The 22,444-nt window shown below is 40.4% G+C and overlaps 1 protein-coding gene across 2 annotated transcripts in view; it reads right to left on the bottom strand.

Moving 5' to 3' along the window:
- fat1a (FAT atypical cadherin 1a) overlaps positions 1-2,872 on the bottom strand; it is a 98,731-nt gene extending 95,859 nt beyond the window's left edge. The window contains exon 1 of one of the 2 annotated variants that reach the window (XM_056256794.1): positions 2,617-2,872. The gene's annotated coding sequence lies outside the window, so the exon portion shown is untranslated. Of the gene's footprint in view, positions 1-1,105; positions 1,212-2,616 lie in introns of those variants that run through there. The other variant, XM_056256795.1, reaches the window with a different exon arrangement.
- Positions 2,873-22,444: the final 19,572 nt, after the last annotated feature.

Raw genomic sequence — 22,444 nt, 5'->3', positions numbered from 1 at the left:
AACTGCAAATACAAAATCATCACCGTGATCTGCATGACCTCACTGATACACTATAAATAAGTGCTTGTTATTTATCTAATCATAATATGTATTAAGTGATAAGAATAAACATCATTATTATGGTGGTTATAAGCAGTATTCGTAATATCGTTACGTAATATCATAATATGTATTTTTCTGATGTGCTGCACACCCGCAAAGTAGCATATGCATATCTAACAATTTAACAAATATCAAAAAAAAAAGAAAGAAAAAGTAAATTTGCTGATAATAAATAGGCTATACATTCGGATTGCCTTGCCTAGCACATTAGATCCGACGAAATACAGAGCGATGTAGAAATGTCGGACATTACTACAACATAAAACGTTAAATAAGTGTTTTTGTGTGTAAAGCAATTCACAACAGAGGACTTCACACTCCGTGAGAGTTTGTTCGAGATTTTCAGGTGTCCTTGCGACTATTGGTGCCCTCGAGCGCATTTAACAGCAAGAGACTCACAGCCGTTAACGTGACGTTTGGTTCAGAAATTAAATGTATCTGACCGAACTTGCTCAGCTACTACATCAAAGAACCATGTTCCTTTTGCTGTTAGCACACTAAACAACATACGATTTGAATGTTTTCACATGAACCTCAGTAGTAGGCTAACTCTCCTTAATATACGTAAAGGCAGTTTAGCCTTCGGAATGGAAACAAAATACCAAAGTAACAAAAGACAGGCTTCTGCTCCGTTGTTAAAGTAAATCCCCATCCCCCCAGTCCGACAGTTCCTATTCATTTCACGTCGCCACACTGGTGCCTCCATGCGCTGGCCAGATGTATGAACTGTTTCCATTAGAAAACAATTATCTGATCACCCTGGACTGCTTATCTTAAATAATTCAACTCCATTTGAACACATTGAGTATTCCAACAGATCTGCCAAGCAACGGTCAACTTCAAAGCTGCCCTATTTCCACTACGGAGAGCAGTGGGGGACTCCAAACGGCAACTTTACACCGCGAGCTGACAGAAACTTTTAAGCATTTCTGAAAATAGCACAAAACCAGAATACGTCCAAGAAGTCCTCCCTCAAATTTAAAACTTCCCAAGTCGTACATACCTATTCCAGTACTAACGTCCTTTGTTTGGTGGCTTTTCATGAAGTTTGTAAGTTTCAAGTATCTGCATGGTACCGACGCTCACTCTCAGCGGCTCTCTCTGCTCACTGAATTATCCGATCCACACACACACACGCACACACATACACACAAAGCGCTCTTAGTATTTCTCCGCGCTCCTTGCACAGCGCACGGATCTACTTCCTATTGGCATGAAGATGAAACGGCCGTTGCTTTCCCCTCACAGTGGGACGGGAGAAGTCTTTGATGTTTCATTTTATGTGCCAAACCTCTCTAATGAAGAAATATGCCGCGTCATACGCTTTTTGGAACAAAGCAATGGAATTATCTCCATGGATATCAGCATTTGAGATATTGGTTACAATAAAAGCCCCACGCGCAAGGTATACCTGTACCAAGTTGATAATTAAAAAGATATAATGATGCCAATGTTTCAACAGTTACGTTTTCTGACTCACATGCGACTGCTTTGCGCGCGCTCCATGAAAAGCAATCTCAATTGAACGTTTTTGAATAATCAGCACACCATAAAATGCTCGTTTTGGTCATTATTAATGTAAACAGAATTGCGGGGAAAGAGGATCGAATGCGTCAACATATCAGATATGGAATAGGCCGTGCAGTATAACAGTCGTTAAAATTAACCAAGCGCAATGGCTAGGCCTATTATTTATGATTATTATTTAATAATAAGTAGGCTTAACTATAGTTAATATAGTGTGAGGAGGATATACAGCTATTTTCTTTTAACATTTGATTACTTTTTTTTACTTACTCTATACAGATAATTGATAATCTGAACAATTTAAAACAATTAGCCTAATCTTTGTTCTATTGTCTTTTTTAAGCTACTGCTTGTCATTTGTCTTGTTTTATTTTTTTTACTGATTACTTTTCTTTAATAGATTCATGCAATCTTGAAGCAAAAGCTTGCTTAATTAAGAAGTTATTGTTCATCTTTGCTGTGGTGTCTCGAATCGTATTCGAATTTCCATGGTATTGCTATATCGACTGAAATCGTGACGAATACGGACATTCTTTAGGTGAATTTAATAAACAGAAACTCTCAAAATGAAAAGCAACGTTCCACGCCATATGGAAACTAGGGAAAAGTTGCAGTGACAGACGGAAAATCTTTCTTAAGCGTGGCTCTAGCACGGCACATGCACTCTGTTGCTCGCGAATGATGGCGCTGTCTCACTGCTGTGCCAGAGCGCGAGCGATCCACGAGGCTGTGCGCTCTATAGCCTACTCAATCTGTGCAACTCACTTTATAATGCTTACATCGAGTTGCGTGCGCCCATTGCCTCTGCATGACCATTTATTACTAAGCGTAAGACAATGTTAATAACTATTATATTTATTGCGGGTAAAGTAGCACACATAAACGAGTTGTACTAACAGTTGAGTAATAGCTACTGATTTGCCTTTTTCTGTAGCCTAATGCATTTTTTTAAAGCAAAGTTGAAAAGCTATTGTGAAAGAGGCTCACCAGATTCAGCGGGCAAAAGCCGCCGCTCCAAAGTTGCGTCTAAATGATCTCCAGGACGTGTTGGCAAAAAGAGTATGTGAGCATTTCTTCGCATGGAAATTCAGTCAAAACTCGTAATAAATCCGGGTCGTGGTGTTGTAGCCCCTACATTTCCTCACACATCCGAAATCCTCGTGAGCAGGATTCCACGCAGCCACGCGTGCAGAGACTATGCACAGATTTCTACAATACTCACTCAGAGCTCGTGCGCTCAGGCAGTGGAGGAGGCGCGCGGATACTCCGGGATGCCTGGCTGGCTTTCCGCCGCTGTGACGTCACTGCTCTCTCCCCAGGGAGTCGATCATTTGATCCAGTGATCTCACCTCTACCGTACGCTTTGACGTTTCGCACTGACATTGAAGGCTGTTTATTGAATTAGCAGCCTAATTGAACTTTGTAACTTCAGACTTCTTCTCTGTGGTGATCCATTACATTTGGATCAATAAAATAGACCATTCTGCCTCTCAAATAGACTTTTTATTCTTTCAATAGTTAAGTTATTTGCCTAATTTGAGAGTGTGAAACATCTTGATTGTATAAAGTGAGTATACTGACCTTTGGGTTTGAATTTTTATCATAGCTGGACTGTAGCATGTTGCTTAAATAAGAGCACCTGATGTTCATTAAGTTTACACTCATAAAGCATTTGCCCTGGGGGCTCTGTGAATGAGAGGCATCAGGTCCCTGTGTGTGTGTGTGTGTGTGTGTGTGTGTGTGTGTATGTGTGTGTGTGTGTGTGTGTGTGTGTGTGTGTGTGCCCCACTCCCCCTCTGACCATTTATCGAAAAGCAAGATAATTCGGTCACCCCCACCATGCCACCTCCTTACGCACTCACACAGACACACTGTTTCACTCTGATCCCCCCCATAAAGGTTTAATTGGATTCCGGTCAGGTGACGTGAGGGAGCCGGCCAGTGCTTTTGATCCCGCCAGCACTGAGACATTCCGTTGCTGGTCTGGAGTTTGTGGAGTGCCGACCCTAAAAGAGAACAGCCGGCATGGAGGAGGTGCATTCAAGTGTGTGTGTGTGTGAGTGCAGGAATGAGAGCTTCACAATTGCCTAGATGTCTCAGTCCGCACAGGCGGGGAGTAACTTTTTTACCTTAACATCTATAGTGACCATAAAGGTAGTTTATGTTCAGTTTTTGGGACTAATAGGTTTCTGGAGTTCAGGTTATCAATAAAAAATAGCCATAACCAATGATTTAAATGGATAGGCCATCCAACATTTTTTGAATTATGTCATTATTTACTCATCTTCATTTCATTCCACACCTGTATGACATTCTTTGTTGAATATAAAAGATATTGGTAACTAAACAGTTTTGGTTCACATCGACTTCCATTGTATGGACTAAAAATACAATAGATGTCAATACAAAGTGAAACTGTTTGGTTCCCAACATTCTTCAAAATACTATTGTGTTCAGCAGAAAAAAAAAGAAAGTCATACATGTTTGGAATGACAAGGGTGAGTCAATTTTGAGGTGTACTATCCCTTTAAAGATATTGAGCATGACACTGACTTTCCACCGTTTTCTTTATGTCAGTGTCTTGTTTCCGTAAGGTTGAAGAAAATATGATCACAGCATATTTGATCATTAAAAAAATCAGTCTAATTGAAGTTCCTCTTAAAAGACAAGTGCACATGCAGCTACACTTCCCAAGTGTTTATGTGAAAGCAAAGTCGTTTTAGATAAAAGTGACTGCCAGACATTTTTTTAATTAAAAGCGCCATTATGCAATGTCATATGGTAAAGAACAAGCTCTGTCCCCACAAATATCTTCAAAAGAAAATAAGAGGCATCACCAATATTACCATATTTAGAGAATGCGGAACATGGATGTCACAGCACTCTTTTTCATTTCTCTGGAGAACTGCAGATTATCTCTATAAATCCTTCAAGCTAAAAGTCTCAGAATAATTGCCACTTACCAGCACCCCATACTTAATATCTGTTCACTAGTATATCATTGAATATTAAAAAAAAATATATGGGTGATCTCTACAACACTTGGTTTTATTTGCTGCATTCCCATCCTACTAAGCATGGCACAAGTTGGTATTCTACAGAAATAGTGAGCTTTTTCCTCATTCAGTGTTAGAAACACTTTTTAGCTATGGATGGCAGTATATATCTCTTGCTGCAGGATGCTATTATTCTCAGTGGTATACAGCATGGAATACTATCATCTTTCGAGAGCCTACAGAGCTAGTTCGGCCATGTGCTCATTTGAGGCATTTGTCCTCGGTTAATACATAACCTATACCCACAAACATGGCGCATCACAGTTATATTCCATTCTGATTTTGCATTTTTCCTATTAAATAAATGCCACTCGTAAATAGTCAAAGTATATCACTGTAATATTAGTAGTATGGGTTGAGAAGAGAAAATCTATTGACTTAGATGAAATATGTAAATAAACATTTGTAAATTATTCTATGACAGACAGGGAAAGTCAAGTGACTGGAGCTTTGTAGTGTGATTTGAAAACAAACAAACAGGGTTGTCCAACTAAATGTGCCACATCAGGCACTTGCAGTGTAGTTGATAAACTGAAACAATCTAGTTTTGTTTTGAGCTGTTGTTGTTCTGAAAAATTTACTTGCATTATCCCATTCTTCCAGCCACTCATGGTCGCAGTTCCCGGTTTGAGAGCATTGGCACCCTGTTGGTGGAGAAGGGGTAATGGTGCGAGAGGCTTTTAGGAAGTACTGCAAGAAAAGTGAGACAATAGACCATGTCAAAACTTATAAATGTTGCAGAGGGAATTATGAACAGATACAAACTTCAAGACAACACAGAACGCACTGTCATTCTGAATGTCTAATTGAGCACTACATTAGACGTTGTTCAGACTATCTTGACTAAATTTTTCAAGGTATGGGATTACGAAAACAAGGATCATTTTAGGTGGTATAAAACAGACAAAAGGGATCGTTAATCTAATCTCTGTTGTTTGATTGCTTGTGAGTGAACGCCCTGTCCGAGACTGATGTAATACCTTGTAACATCAACTCTATCAAGCCTTTAACATGAGAGTGAGGACTTTTTATTTATCATAAGATCTCAGTGGTTTTCACTGCACCACAAGTCTGTCTCCACATCTGACAGGCTGTAATTATGATTGTAATTATGTCATATTCAAAAATTACATGTTTTCCTGGTTGAATGTCTCAGAGATATTGTGATTTCTGTCTTGCTGTTTATGACAGGAACAATAATATGATCTTAAGAGGCTGGTTTGTTCTTTAAAATCAATGTCATGTATTATACACACAGCTGGGTGTAAACAGCCATCTATTAGTTGAATTTTAAAGAAAAATTAAGTAAAAAATAAAAACCGTATTTATATATTTATATAAGCATGAAAGCATTTCTGATGAAAAATGACAACATAATTTTACACTGCCGGAGGAACATAGTCAGGGAAAAACATATGGTCAGGATACAATACTTTATAAGTAACAATTATGCAAAGAAAAAAAGACTAGGTATATGTGGGCACATAACCTAAAATTCCAAAGATGTTCTGAAACACTGTCATCAAATACAAAATATAGTTATAACGTTAGTTTGGGATAGTTTATAACGAATTTTAAATTGTGTAATGTCATTATTCACCGTCATGTTGTTACAAAAAGTGAGAACCTTTTGACAAAAAATAAATTGTGAAGTCTTAAATTGCGCACATACTGTATCCCCAATCACACATTGTGGGTCCCCAGTTTGAAAACCCCTGCAACAAATCCCTCTACAGCACTAAATATATGTGTGCATCTGAACTGATGTACTTTTTATGGGTTAAGTCCTCTGAAGGGTGTCTGAGTCAGAGTCTTATTTTGAAAGGCCTTGTCATGCTGGTTTTACCCCTTATTTTCTCTATTCCCTATCAGTCGCATTGCCCTTCAGTCATAATCTCATGGAAATAGTGTTGGAATACAGACAAAATAAGCATTTCCTACATGGATTTGCATGCTTGGATTAGTACAGTCATATACTTGAGGCATATGTTTTCAGCACAAGCACATTAGAACCATGTGTAGATCTTTTGTGAAACCAATCCTGTCTTTCTGTCTGACACTCTGAATTTATGCTCTGAATTATCCTTAAGTGTGTAGCTGTTGTTTTCTCTGATGCCTTCTCAAACAGCTGATTTCCCCACGTGTTTCTGTCAAGGAAGGATCTCAAAGCTTTTATAGCAAACAGGAAATGTATCTGAATCAGAGGGGAACATACCCAGTCTAAGACTTTTAGAGATTGAAGTCATGATTGATCTCATCGTCCATGTGACCTCTTTGGATTTTTGTACATACCCATCTGAGTTGAGTTTCACCAAAGCATTGTTGTATGAAGACCACATGTATGACCTAAAAACATATGGTAATCATTCAAGGTGTTGTCAAGGTCTCAGAGTCATTGTAGTAAATTTGAGCCAAGGTCACTGTTATAAAATAGAAATGTGGTATTACTCTGATTTGTAAAAAAAAAAAAAAAAATTTGTCCCACGCAATGTACCAGTTACTTAATTCATCTGTCTTTTTTGGTCATTTACTAATTGACAATGTTACTATGACGTTGCATGCTCATAATTTCATTACCATCAAATAAGATAACCAGATAAGATAACCAAGAACATTCCAGTTATAGTTATTCGTAATATTTTGGTAATTTCAAGAATTGTTTTGTAATGTAACTGCAACCCCATGTGCCTGTAATTTCAAAACAATTATTTTATCGACTCACAATGTTGCCAGTATGGCTAAGGTTATAAGATAACTAAGAACATTCCAGGTATGTAAAACTTGAATGCTCATTCGATGTTAGAAATGCTGATAATGTGCGGTCTCAGCTTAATTCAGATAAGACGGCAATTATCCACTCTACAATGACAACTTACTTCAAGACTATTAATCACTGAACAAAGCGGAAAGTGTGGCATAGCCTGTGATGCATGGACGTCCCCTGTCTGCTTCACACTACAATACCATACTTCTCTGTTTGGTTATTTAATTAGTTGTATGGATCCCATGTGTATCCCACCTTTTCGTTTAACCATGGACGAATGAACTTCTTAACACGAGTGTCCTCACAGGTTCATTACTAACGTGTGACAATCAGAGGAGTGTCCAAATAGGTTACTTACTTTAAAGAAAGAAAAACAAAAAATGAAAGGGATAGTTATTAGTTCTAGTAATTATCCCTTTCAACCCACAAAGTAAATGTCACTGGATATTTTGTCATATAATGCAACAACATTTAAATATATATATTTTTAGTTTGGACCAGGGGCCACTAACAAAAAGTACACAGAGCCAAAATCACACACACGAAAATACTCACATGTGTGCACCCTTGGCCTGTGTAAGAAGATCATATATTCTATGAGATTTATCAGGCTTACAGAATGCCCCGGGGTTGCATGTTTCTAATCCTCCATCTCTGAGCATTGATACCGCCTTTTGACTGAAATAAGCTCCACTCTCCAGAGCTAGACTGAGCACATCTACACTCAAGTGAGCTGAGTTATTCTCTTCATGCTAATTTAGATAGAACTTAAAACACAGTCTGAAACTTTTCTATCCAATTTATGGTAATAAAGGCTCAACGATATCTTACCCAGATCTCTGTAGAACAACTTGGCATCATTTAGCCTGCAAATGGAGGCTTGCTAAGACATGTTTAAAGAACTGGTAGATGCTACATTTCAGATATATTCATCCCATGGAAATAGTACATTCATACTATCCTTATGTCTATTTGCTCTGTCAAAACCAGATGGTGACCAGTGGCTTGATGTTGCTCCAAAAAGCTTGCAAATATATCATTGTCCATGGAGCGCACTATATTCCATGTCTGCCAAAGTCAAGCCATAACTTTGTGTGTTATTTAATTATTTGTCTGTAATGTAATCGCGGTCTGGGAGGGGTGTGTATGGGTGAAATCGTGATTCGGGTCCCCCTCAGTACCCTTGAATTAGAAGAGGTAAGGGGGCACAATGGCTGAGTAATAGTAATATTCATAATAAGAGTAATATCAGTAATATCAGTTATAAAATAAGGAAGAAATAAACTAATTAAAATGATAGAACAAATAAAATGAATATACAAAACATTATAAATTAATCAACATTACAATTAAATATTTGGTTTGATTATTGGATTAAAAAGGCTATTTTCTGTAAAGCTACTTTGAAACAAAATGTATTGTGAAAACTGCTATGTGTCATGTACAACCAGACAAGGTTAGATCCAAACGCAGCGTGAATTTATTCACAGGGTAGTCAGACAGGCAATAGGTCAGATACACAGACTGGAACAGACTAGACTAGGATAACAAACTTGGAAAACTCGGAAACGCTCAGAGATGTGCACAACAGTGAAACAAGACTTAGCAATGAGTGATAGTGAGAATGGGGTATAAATGAGTGTGGAGCTGCGTGTGGAACTAGATGCAGGTGTGAGAGTGATCAGTGGAAACAGGTGTGCGCAATCAGTTCAGGGTGTGTGCGAAAACAGTCCAAGGGAAGCCAGTGCAGAAGTGGAGCGCCCTCTCGTGACACTAGAGGGCAATCCAGCCGAACTTCATCACATAACCCCCCCTTTAAGGAGCGGCTTCCAGACGCTCCAAAGACGATCCAGGCGGGGGGCAGAGCGAAGACAATCCTGGGGGAGGGACGGAGGGCCAGGCCCGTGCAGGGGAACGGGACCAGGAGGTAGCCAAGGCGGGCCTGGGCCGTAGAGCGTGGGCGGACCAGACTGGGCCGGTGACCAGGGCGGAGCAGGACGGGGCGAAGGCCAGGGCGGAGCAGGACGAGGCGAAGGCCTGGGCGGAGCAGGATGAGGCGAAGGCCAGGGCGGAGCAGGATGAGGCGAAGGCCAGGGCGGAGCAGGCCAGGGCGGAGCAGGACGAGGCGAAGGCCAGGGCGGAGCAGGATGAGACGAAGGCCAGGGTGGTGAAGCCCCTGCAGACGACCATGGCGGCGCAGCCTTCATGGTCTCCTCACGGGACCCTTGGCCCCCCCCCAAAAAATACTTGGGGAAATCCACGGGTTCAGGAAAGGCCTCCCGGAGCTTGAAGGGTGCAGGCAGGGCGAGACGCAGAGGCGGGGCCGGCAGGGCGAGGCGCAGAGGGGGGCCAGCAGGGCGAGGTGCATAGGCGGGGCCGGCAGGGCGAGGCGCAGAGGCGGGGCCGGCAGGGCGAGGCGCAGAGGCGGGGCCGGCAGGGCGAGGCGTCTGGATACACTCACCGGAGCCTGGCGAACCGAACGAGTCCTCCTCCTCCTCCTCCTGCGACGGCGAGTCACTGGGCTTGATTCAATCACTTGGTCTGAATCACTCACTTTGCTAGATTCAGCACTGGACGCACTTGACTCGGCGGCACTTAACTCACTTGATTCGGCGGCACTTGACTCACTTGATTCAGAAGACTCAGAAGACGATTCACTTGACTCACTTGACTCGGGATCCGGTTCACTTGACTTGGGATTCGGTTCACTTGACTCGGGATTCGGTTCACTTGACTCGGGATTTGGTTCACTTGACTCGGCACGGCTCACGTGAAGCGCGGGCTCGGCCGTGCTGTCGCGAGGCGCAGGCTCGTCAGGGCTGACGTGACGTGCTGGTTCGGCAGGACTGGACGGGACCAGCGGGGCAAGCTCCTCCTCTAACTCACCCACAGTGAGAGCCGAACCACTCAGTAGAAGAGCCGTGTTAATATACCGCCTTAAAGTGCTGTGAGGCTCTGGGTTGGGCATCAATGAGCGAAGCGGTTCAGACAACCCTCCGCGGAACAGGTTCGTTAGGCAAACGTTGTTCATACACGTATGATGAGAAAGTTCATAAAACTCCGCCACATACCATTCGAGAGAACGATCCTCCTGATGAAGTTGCATTATCTCAGCACCCGTATCTGTGCTCGGAATCGCTGTGTGAGCTCGTCGAAATACCTCGCTGTTGAATTTTACCGGGAGAGCTTGGCATGACATCGGGATCGGTCCTGGGCCAACAACTGCGGAGACGGGTTGATTCTGCGATGGTCCCGGTGGGAAAACATGAAGGCCGCGAACCATCTTGGCCAACCTCTCCAACGACGCGGTGAGTTGATCCAGTTGATCCTGGCGTACGGCGGCTGACTGGGAGGCATACAAGGCTGACATGCTGCTGGATCTGGTGTGGCTAAGTCTTCTGTCATGTGCAAACAGACAAGGTTAGATCCAAACGCAGCGTGAATTTATTCACAGGGTAGTCAGACAGGCAATAGGTCAGATACACAGACTGGAACAGACTAGACTAGGATAACAAACTTGGAAAACTCGGAAACGCTCAGAGATGTGCACAACAGTGAAACAAGACTTAGCAATGAGTGATAGTGAGAATGGGGTATAAATGAGTGTGGAGCTGCGTGTGGAACTAGATGCAGGTGTGAGAGTGATCAGTGGAAACAGGTGTGCGCAATCAGTTCAGGGTGTGTGCGAAAACAGTCCAAGGGAAGCCAGTGCAGAAGTGGAGCGCCCTCTCGTGACACTAGAGGGCAATCCAGCCGAACTTCATCACACTATGCATATAACTGACTCAATGACAATTCTCATTTGTCTGTGCAGTTATTATTAAGTATACCGTTACTAAACTACATAAATATATAACTAAATTTATGTTTTAGCTTTGCACGCGTTTAAACATCTTAAAATATGGCATCACTGTAGGTTGGTATTATTCTTGAATGCGTCATTATCTGCCATTAAAAAAAAACACACCAGCAAATAGAACAAACACTGTTTGAGGACAAAATCATAAAATCTTGTTAGTTATTCAGCTAATGTATGCGCGATCATACAGATCAAAAGAAAGAGTAGGATGACTCAGCTTCCCAATGGAGGACCAAGAAGACGCTTTTAAGTGTTTGACATTGAGGTTCCTGTTAACATTCAGAAGAAAATGCACATCGACACCACTCTCATTTGCATTCCTCTCAACTAGTTGTATTTTTGTGACAAAGAATAAAAACAATCCTCAATGTCCACCACTTTTACTCACTGTTACCATGTAAAATGTTCTTAATGTGTCTCTCTTTTGACCCCTTCCTCTGATTCTGTCTCTTCCAATCTTGTTTGCTAACCTTCAGGGGCAAAAACACAGGGACACTTAAGAGACCAAAGTTTGTTATCTGTTTAGACAAAATGGTTCTCAGCTAGTCTAGTAGTGTCCACTGGGCCTCAAATCTTTCAACACAACACAGCACGGCTTCTGTCCTTCTGACGCATACACACACTAAACACACTCTATAGCAAACGACACTCTAGCGACTTTTACTCTGCACCACTAAAATGTCACACTGTGGTGCCGTACGCATGGGGAAAATAGTTGAAAAGGTAACATATATAGAAGTATAAAGAATTTCAAGAATGCATTTGTTGCTCTGGAAAATGAAAAGGGTCTTTTAAAAACTGGCAGGCACTTATAACTGTTTTAAGCCATAGCGTGTTCACTGCACATTAAAAGCAGAATTTAAATAATTACCAGTATGACCAGGTCATTTCATTCACTAGCCCCCGGTCACCCCGCATTTTCTAAAAGTGCCCTGGAGCAGCATAATTTGAGTATTCCTGCTGTGGACGTTTTAGGGAGCAGCGAAGATCAGCGTGAATGTGCAGCCATTAGCTTAGCATGTCAGAGCACAGAGCCAATTAGAGCCAGTCAGTTGCTATGGCTTATCAAAAGACTATATGCTCACCATTAGATGTAGCATACTCTTTTTCTTTCATAAAATGCCTGCTCCTCAATGTGCCGAGATTCTCCATTTCAGTATATATCACTTTACCCATTGAGTATGTTGGAATGAGTAATGCCACTTATTTCCCTTTCAATCTGATACCAAGTAACAAGGCCGATACCACCTGAATGGAATGTTTTTTTGTGATTTCAAAGCATAAGAGGTAAAATTATAGCCATAAAATCATTTAAAAGTCACTAAATTTTTTAACATTTATGGGCTGAAGTGCAAATGGTCAGACTTTTGTTTTAGTTAATTTATTAATTTGTATAAATATAATTTATTAACAATTAAAAAGCAAACTTGCAGGCAAATGTTTTTAATAAACTTTACACAGACCTGTTATGATAAATGTCACATTTACTTTTGTTGTTCGTGTTAGTCTGTCATTTTTCTATCTTAGTTTGAACAAGCTGCGATTGAGGTACTGTCTGTGACTGTTTTTCAGCATTTCTGCATATGCCCCTATTTATGCTTTTTATAATATTATCTTTCATGCAGCATGTATTAGCTGTTTGTGAATGTAAAAGCTCTGCAAAGTTTTACAGATCAAAGTGCACAACGTTATTGTCTGCTAGAAATAATCGATCCTGAACTGCAGAAATGAGTCATCAACAATTCCAGTCTCATTTCCTGCTACATACGTAACAATGTAACAAATTTGCATAATGCCAGCTTGTGGTCTTCATTGGCTGCCTCCAAATTACGTCTACTTTCACCCGCTCTTAAACACTAGTTGTAGCTCAGGCCCGGAAGTGTTTGGTTTGTGTTGTCGACACGTCGAGAAGATGTGTTTTCAGTGCTGCGAATCCACTTTACATGCACTTGAAATGGATGAGAATTGGTGCTTGAATTGAGATGGAAAAAACTGACGCCATCATTCTTATCACTATGAATCAATCACTGAGGAAGCCTCCGGAGCTGAAATGCAGATATGGTAATAGATGTTTGGTTTCCAACACGTGCTGTAAGCGTTCGACCAATCACAACAGATTGGGCCATCTGGCCAATCAGAGCAGAGTAGGCTTGCCGAAAGGAAGTGTTTAGAGAGACTAAGGGTGCTTTTCAATTCTTATTTGTGCATCCTCGTTTCCTTTCCTCGTGTCTCAGCTCCAACCCCTGTAGGATGCGAGGGAAGGACGTAAGGAAAGATAATGAGGACGGAGGAATCGAATGAAAGCTTTTTTATACATTGGAATACTTGATCACTCGAGCGTCACTTCATAGCGCCATCAGCAGCGCTCAAAGGATCTGCCCTTATGTTGTATTAGTTTGGTTAAGAAATACATTAATAAATAATAATAGAGCAAGATACCCTGTTGAAATATGTGAGATATGTGGTTTATATAAACTGCAAAGGTAAAGTATAAATTAAAATTATTGTGACCGACGTGAAGGAGGAGGAGAATTTATACGTGCGTCACGTTTAGTCGATAAAACTCTTCCGCAAAGGATACACCCGTGTATCCTTGCTCATAACTCCTCTGGAAGCCTCCTCACTCCTCGATCCTCGACTCCTCGTGGTGCAATTAGAGAATTGAGATGTCCTTCAAGATGGCTGAGCTCGATCGGTTTCCGGGTCATAGGATGGAGGACGGAGGAGCGAGGGGTCGAGGAGGGATATTTAGAACCACCCTACATCTTCGAACAAACTGTTTTCAGAATCTTTGAGAAATGAGGTGATGTGCAATGTATATTATGAGAATATTAACATGTATCCACGTTTTTTAAACTTTTGTTGGAGACCTCCAAAAAAAAATTAGGAACCTTTGAAATGGCATAATAGTGGCACTTTAAAATAAGTGTAAGGATAAAATGCTTACAATACTACACTCACCTAAAGGATTATTAGGAACACCTGTTCAATTTCTCATTAATGCAATTATCTAATCAACCAATCACATGGCAGTTGCTTCAATGCATTTAGGGGTGTGGTCCTGGTCAATATAATCTCCTGAACTCCAAACTGAATGTCAGAATGGGAAAGAAATGTGATTTAAGCAATTTTGAGCGTGGCATGGTTGTTGGTGCCAGACGGGCCGGTCTGAGTATTTCACAATCTGCTCAGTTACTGGGATTTTCACGCACAACCATTTCTAGGGTTTACAAAGAATGGAGTGAAAAGGGAAAAACATCCAGTATGCGGCAGTCCTGTGGGCGAAAATGCCTTGTTGATGCTAGAGGTCAGAGGAGAATGGGGTGACTGATTCAAGCTGATAGAAGAGCAACTTTGACTGAAATAACCACTCGTTACAACCGAGGTATGCAGCAAAGCATTTGTGAAGCCACAACACGCACAACCTTGAGGCGGATGGGCTAAAACAGCAGAAGACCCCACCGGGTACCACTCATCTCCACTACAAATAGGAAAAAGAGGCTACAATTTGCAAGAGCTCACCAAAATTGGACAGTTGAAGACTGGAAAAATGTTGCCTGGTCTGATGAGTCTCGATTTCTGTTGAGACATTCAGATGGTAGAGTCAGAATTTGGCGTAAACAGAATGAGAACATGGATCCATCATGCCTTGTTTCCACTGTGCAGGCTGGTGGTGGTGGTGGGGATGTTTTCTTGGCACACTTTAGGCCCCTTAGTGCCAATTGGGCATCGTTTAAATGCCACGGCCTACCTGAGCAGTGTTTCTGACCATGTCCATCCCTTTATGGCCACCATGTACCCATCCTCTGATGGCTACTTCCAGCAGGATAATGCACAAAGCTCGAATCATTTTAAATTGGTTTCTTGAACATGACAATGAGTTCACTGTACTAAAATGGCCCCCACAGTCACCAGATCTCAACCCAATAGAGCATCTTTGGGATGTGGTGGAACGGGAGCTTCGTGCCCTGGATGTGCATCCCACAAATCTCCATCAACTGCAAGATGCTATCCTATCAATATGGGCCAACATTTCTAGAGAATGCTTTCAGCACCTTGTTGAATCAATGCCACGTAGAATTAAGGCAGTTCTGAAGGCGAAAGGGGGTCAAACACAGTATTAGTATGGTGTTCCTAATAATCCTTTAGGTGAGTGTATACTATAGTTCATTTTTCTACTGCGACGCTGTGAAAAATCGCTAGTTACAAAAATGTATAGGTTTGATATATTAAGGGATTTCCATTAATTCCATTTGTCTGTGATTAATTACATTATTTAAAAAAAAAATTTGAATCAAATTTTTAGAAAGGAAAAAACAAACAAACAGTTAATCATGCCTCTTTAACAGTGTGTTATTTCTGTAGTAAGGCATTTTCCTACCATTGGAGCAATAGAGCAGTTCAGTCATGATGTCAATTTGTAGGTCAACCTGAAGAGTAATTTACCATGTTCTCCCTCTGGAATATGTTTTTAATATAGTGGTTTTCGATTTATGAGTACATAAGGTGTGTGGTCAACATTAATTAAAGACATGTTTTGTTTTTTAACCTAAATTGCATAGTCATAGCTCAAAGTGAATTTTGTGCTCTATATAAACCTAACAAAGATGAAAAAAAAATAGGCTGTGCTCATTTTATATTTTCGAGGAACTGCAGTGTTCGTTTCCAACTCTGTATTTCAGGAGATAGATTGCAATCTTTAGGACTGCAAACATGAAAAACGCCCAAGCAGCACTCTCTCTATACACTCTGTATTTCTATATCTGTCTCTGTTTTGATACACTTAAATGGTGTGTCCTCTCAGGATCTTCATGACAGTTTGACTGACAGCTGAACAGAAAAGCTATTTGCTTGAATAAAGGACAAACACACAAAGAGCGTTAGGAGGTCTGTTATTTCTGACATTGAGCTGTGTCCAAGACACAAGGATAGCGAGGTACCAATAAGAAAAGACTGATTGAGAACGAGTGAGTGGGGAGAAAGAGAGAGACGGACTGAGTGAAATTAAAATATCCTACCTATCCTCTTCAGTGGTTTTATAGTGTTTCCAGTCTCCTGGTGCTGTGCCCTTGTCATATGAGCCCAATCAATATCGCTTCGTCACAACAATGTGACAAACTGCTGTCTGCTTTATGAAGGACCATCACTTACACGTTTTAAAAGGTCACCCAGACTGCACAAGTCACAAAAGGACAGGTTCAAAAGTACACGTTGATATTAAAAATGAGAATCGATATAACTGTCACAAGGAATTCTGAAATTTGAAATCTTCATGCACAGCTATCTGTCAGGGAGCCACACACTGAACAGACGGGTAAGTTTCAAAATGATCCAAATGCTTTATTTGAACAAACTGATAAGGCAATAAAAAAATTGGCAGTCAGATGAGAGAAGCAGACGACGACTGATGAAAGGTGAGTTGCCACACACACACACACACACTCACACTCTAGACGGTCACTGATAGATGAATGAATAAACTTTCCTTTTATCTTTGCAGGACAAGATCACAGAGACTGGAGGGAGACGAGGAACTGGGAACAGGAACGAGGAGAGGAATGAATGAGGTCAGTATATCTTCAGGTAAGAGGTTTTGATTGATTGATTGATTGATTTTATTTGACCACTTAAATATAAAAATATGAAACAGTATGAAACTGTGTCATCCATTAAAATAAAATACATAAGTAGTCAGGGATAACACAATAAAGCCCGGAGACTTATTTCCATTGTGGTCCCTAAGGTAAACCAACAGGAGGTAGTCTGAGCTCTAGACAAGACTAGACAAACTGGCTGAATCCAAAATCGCTCCCTAAACCCTCATTCACTATTCCCTATGTTAGTCTACTAATACAGTTCACCTGAAAGAGTGAATGAAAAGGAGTGAGTGAATTCGGACAGCCGTTGAGCACACATTGGTTGTACACTCGTTATTGCAGTGCAATGTGGGATTGAATAAGTGCACTCAGTAAAGTCCACTATGGTTTCATACACCACTACAAATAGCTGTCCCCTCAATGAACACCTTATTTGAGGGTATAGGAGCGATTTCGGATTCAGCCAACGTGTGTGTGTGTGTGGCGGGTCCTTTTAAACAGGTGCTGGGGTGATGAGTGACAGCTGGTGGTGATCAGAACTCAGGTGATTGTGATCTCAGTGGTCGAGTGTGGGTGGAGCCTTGTGATTTAGTGCAGGTGAGATGAAGGAGGGATGATTGAAAATGAAGTGTAGGATGGTGACTGAGCTGGTGACTGTGACACTGTCACGCAGTTAGAAATAATGCATTGAGCAATGATGGAAAGTGACTTTTGGAACATTCCCTTAAGAAGAACTAGGAGCATATTGGTAAAAAATGCAGTGTAAGCAAATGGCGGGTGGTTTAACCCCTGAATAATGTGATTCTAGAGTATTCACCATTGTACCCTTGAACACTTAACACTTGACCATAAGTGATACCAAAAGGATTGTCTCCCATGTAAGTTGAAATGAACCTATTACATCCCCTATCTGTGAAATATTAAAATTTGAATAACGGTTATAAATATATATAAGTATAAAACAATATATATATATATATATATATATATATAATGCATCCTTGCTGAATAATAGAATTCATTTCTTTAAACAGCGCCATTATAATAGTGCCATTTGCTTGCACACTCTCACCATTGTTTTAGTGCCCAGTTCACTAATATAAATGAACCTACAAATGGTTGCTACATTTCCCATCTTGCAGGCTGGTTCTCAGTGCTAGGTTGTGAAAATAGTAGACTACCCCCTTTCTTCTAATGCCATTAGATAAACCTTTAAATCCACAAAGACCTGTTTGCACACACACTCAAAAAAATGACTCTTTAAACTTACTCAATTTAATTATGGACAGTGGTTCCACACAAGCAAATTATTTTTTATTAACATTAATGGAATTTGTTGAATCTATGTAAGCTCCTTGTGTTGTGACAACACAACTGAATCAGAAAGAATCTATGTGAAATAGTAATGTCCAAACAAATCAATGGAATTGCTTCCCTGTGACTGATACAGACTTAACTGAACCGATATAGACTTTCATCGAACCTTCATACAAGGTTAAAAACTAGTTCAAATGTGGCCATTGTGGACATATTTTCAACATCATTTATGGTCTCATTTAGACATAATTACTTTGACTATTGCTGTCAGATGATCTTAGTGAGAATTAGCAGACGTTTAGATATTTAGATTATTAGATATTATGACTCAAATGTCCACAAGCCTGCTTTGCCTTTGCTGTGTTAAACCAATGGCAGTTCAAAGTCCCTTGCTTGCATGAATTCAAAGACCTGTAGAGGACAGGAGTGAGTTCAAACATGTCTCTACAAAGCAAAATTCCTCTTAGCTGTAGTTTTACTGAGAATGTGTTCAAAACAGAGAAGGAAAACAGCAACAGCCATTGAAGAGATGGAGAGATGAAAGTGATGAATGTAAAGTATTTATCACTTTAAATGGCACAGATGTCTGGGAAAGTGCAATAAAGAGGATTTAAACCTTTTGTAATCATACCAGGACAGTTTGGAAAGGCTTTGTTTTGCTTTGTATCTTACTCTGCACATGGCACGAATATATCATGCAAAGTGTGCAATATTGTCTGTGTGTAGAAGTGTGCGAATATGCTCATTTTCGCAACTTCACGCTCTTTCTAAATGTAAAGAACTATGTGATGTCCATTACTTAATATATGAGTGATCAAATCTGTAATATTAGACATGCATGAATTAGTAAAATGTCTCACGATGGACTTCTTACCATGGTTTCTAGTTTTCCACCTTCTCCTTCGAGGCCTATATCTGCCCTCTCATGCTCTTACATAATCACCGGGTATTTAGTAATAATACTAATAATACTACTAATAATAAGTTATATAGCCCCTTTCAAGGAAACATATAGAATGGGAGACAATAACTGAACAAGTATTGACATAGCAGAAAGGGGAACTAATCAGTTTCAAAATAATGTGAATCAATGAGTTTTAAGTTCTATCTTAAAGGTATGTAATGAGACAGTACAGAGTTTCTGGGGAAACTTATCCAGAGCTTAGGGCCCATAATACTGAACGCCCTACCAGCAGTAGACAGTTTGGATTTTGGTAAAACAAGCAGGTTGTCTGAACCAGATCTAAGAGTGCGGGCAGGAAGGTAAGCTGAATTAACTCTGCTAGTTATAAAGGTGCTAAACCATGACAGGCCTTATAAACTGAGACAAGTAGTTTGAACTGAATGGGCAATAGGCAATTGTGTGAAGGATTGGAGTGATGTGAGCAGATTTTTTGTTAAATGTAAGGGTATAAGCAGCAGAGATTTGTACCAGGACTTTAGCTGGAAGGCCACTAAACAAGGAGTTACAATAGTCCTATGTAGACGTAGAAGCACCTAACTCTGGTTGTCAGGCCTAAACTTGACATAAACTGCAACTCGTCCCTCAAATCTGATTGGTTGATTGGAATGCTGTTCCAGGATCAACAAAGATGTTGATCCAGGAAGATGTTGTTCTTGGTGAAATCATGTTCATTGTTTAGGTCGATTCTCACCAAGGAATTGTATCTGTTCATTCAACTGCGATAAGACAAGAAAGACAACTTAATTCGGTACTCATGCGCTGTCTGAGAGGCACCGTTCTGTGTGTGTGCTTTAAGTGTGTGCGCACAGTCTAGCAGACAGTGTTCATGTACCAAATTGAGCTTTTTCACATCATCTTGCACTTGGATAAATAAAATCACTTGAATGTTTAGATTGGCAAGAATTAAAAACGGCAATGGTAAACTTTCATGGCAATGCAGTGCTTTTCATGGCCTTTTCCCCCAAAAGCATCGTTAGCCAAATAGGTTGCAAGTTCCGTTGTTACCAACTGTTTAAAAAATTGACATTTCCCGAACCCATACAGCACCTGTCAAAAGTTTGGAAACATTAAAATTTGTATGTTTTTGATATATATTAGCGTGCCAACAATCAGTGTGAAGAGAACCCGCAATGAATAAAACCTCAAATAAAACAAAAAAGCAGTTAATTAGTATTCCGATCGATAAAGTGTCAAGTGCAATTCCATCAACTGTCCTATGCGTCTTTCACTCTGACCCCATGCCATCGAGCAGACCTTATTGTCAAGCCCTGTATTTTCTTTCTAAACAGATTAGCAAGTGCAGTTCTTTTACTTTCACATCTCTGTTTTGCATAATATCTCATCCCTGTTTTTTTTAGAATAAATCCATTCTTAGGACTGCACTGCATTCTGTACACAATAAGATGCTGTGAGACATACACAGACATAAGGAGATGTGTATGCAGTCTTTTCTGTTCCTGTGACAAAACATCTCTATGTTTTTATCTTCCAGGCAGCAGCAGATAACAGCGATGCATCTAGTGTCTGTGTCCTTTTCTCTCAGGTGTAACTTTGAGCGCTTCCTAAAAGAATGCCAAAAGAGGGACATAAAACCCAGACGAAAGCAGCACGGAATGGTGTATTTACAGGAGTCTCTCAGAAAGTCAGAGCGAGAAAGTAGTAAATGACAGTGCAGTTGTAAATATCCCAGTAGAAGCAGAGGAGAAAGTCACTGTGTCTCAGCAGAATCTCTGCTGATGTTACTGTTTTCTGGAGATGCACTGTAGCAAAACATGTAGATTCTTACTCGGAAATCATCAGAACTGTCATTGCTTACTGTCAGTTGACCAGATGTAGGGTATGAGCTGTTCCAAAACTTAGTGAGCTGTCTGCTGCCTACATATACTAAACTGACTTTACTTCTAGCAACATTTTACTGAGATGAAACGTAGTTTGATATGGAACATTAAAAAAATTGCACTTTGTTTGTAAAGTGTAAAATAGTCATGATACTTTATACTATTAAACTTTTATGTCAACATTATGCTAAGCTAATAATGTGATGCTGTATTGAGCTTAAAAATACACTACCCAGCAAGCAATTCTGCGTTTAAAAGACGCAAAATTTGGGCTGTCAGTGAAAATTTAATAGACATCTTAGCCATAGCCCAAGAATAGACTAGTCATCAATTAGAAATCAAAGAAATGAAATCAGTGAAGAAATTAAACCAAATAACTTGTAAACACTGTTTACTTTGCTTACATGATGGCAAAAACGACATGTAACCAAATTCAAGGTTATTTTGGCTAGAAGTGGGTTACTCATAGCCGGACTATTTCGGGTTATAGTTAACCTAGATGATGAAATGACGGCTATTGCTTGCATACACAAATACTGGGTAAATAGCCATAATATTTTAAAATAGTAAACTATTGGACAAATATATATTTTTTAATTATATTGAGCTGTTTCTTTATCAAAGTACCACAGTAATTCCATTTGATGCCCTCACTGTACCATGATACTACAGCACAGTTATACGGCCTCCTAAGATACCACAAAATAAGGATGGCAGACAAAAATTTTAACAAATAAAAACATTCATAAATATATTTCATTTAATAAGTGTGAAATGATTCCACTATTGCTGTATAATGTTTTAACATCTTACTCCAAGGTACTTAAAAAATACCATGGCAATACCATGTTACAAAACCATTATAATCTGTTTAGTACACTTTTGTTAGTGTTTCAATTGTCTTTTCAACTCTTGCCATTTAATTTCTTGATCTAATGAATAAAACCCCCCAGATATGTACATGTTCTAACAAGGAGTTAACTTGTTCTCTTACGAGAGTATCTCTCGTACTGCGTAATAGCTTACGCTAGGGGAAAACCTCTTTTCCACGAGATATTGAAGCCAAAAATTATCCTTAATTTTTTATTAATGTAAAACGCTTTGCAGCAGCAAGCAGACACAGGCGAGACAGCTCGCGCGCCTATTGGCTGCTCTTGCGGCAAATGCAGCAGCCTATCGAGAGAGACTCTGCGTGACGTAATGACCAATGGGGGCAACTCGCGCCCATATCGTCACGTCCCGCCAGAAAGGGCGTGGTCTCACTCTATAAATATGCTCGTTAGGCTGATACAAGCTGATTTTCATCTCTTCAGCGAAGCACACGCATCGCTGGATCCGGAGTGAGAAGCCGCGCCGTCGAAGCAAGCTTTTCAGCGGGACGAGCTCTGGAGTCGCTGGCCTCGCCGCCTTCAACTGCCGT

Source organism: Rhinichthys klamathensis, unplaced genomic scaffold (genome assembly GCF_029890125.1).
Source record: "Rhinichthys klamathensis goyatoka isolate OS25496 unplaced genomic scaffold, OSU_Roscu_1.1 h1tg000133l_1, whole genome shotgun sequence".
NCBI lineage: Eukaryota > Metazoa > Chordata > Actinopteri > Cypriniformes > Leuciscidae > Rhinichthys > Rhinichthys klamathensis.
Note: the sequence above shows the minus strand (reverse complement) of the source record. Positions and strands in the feature narration are given on the sequence as shown.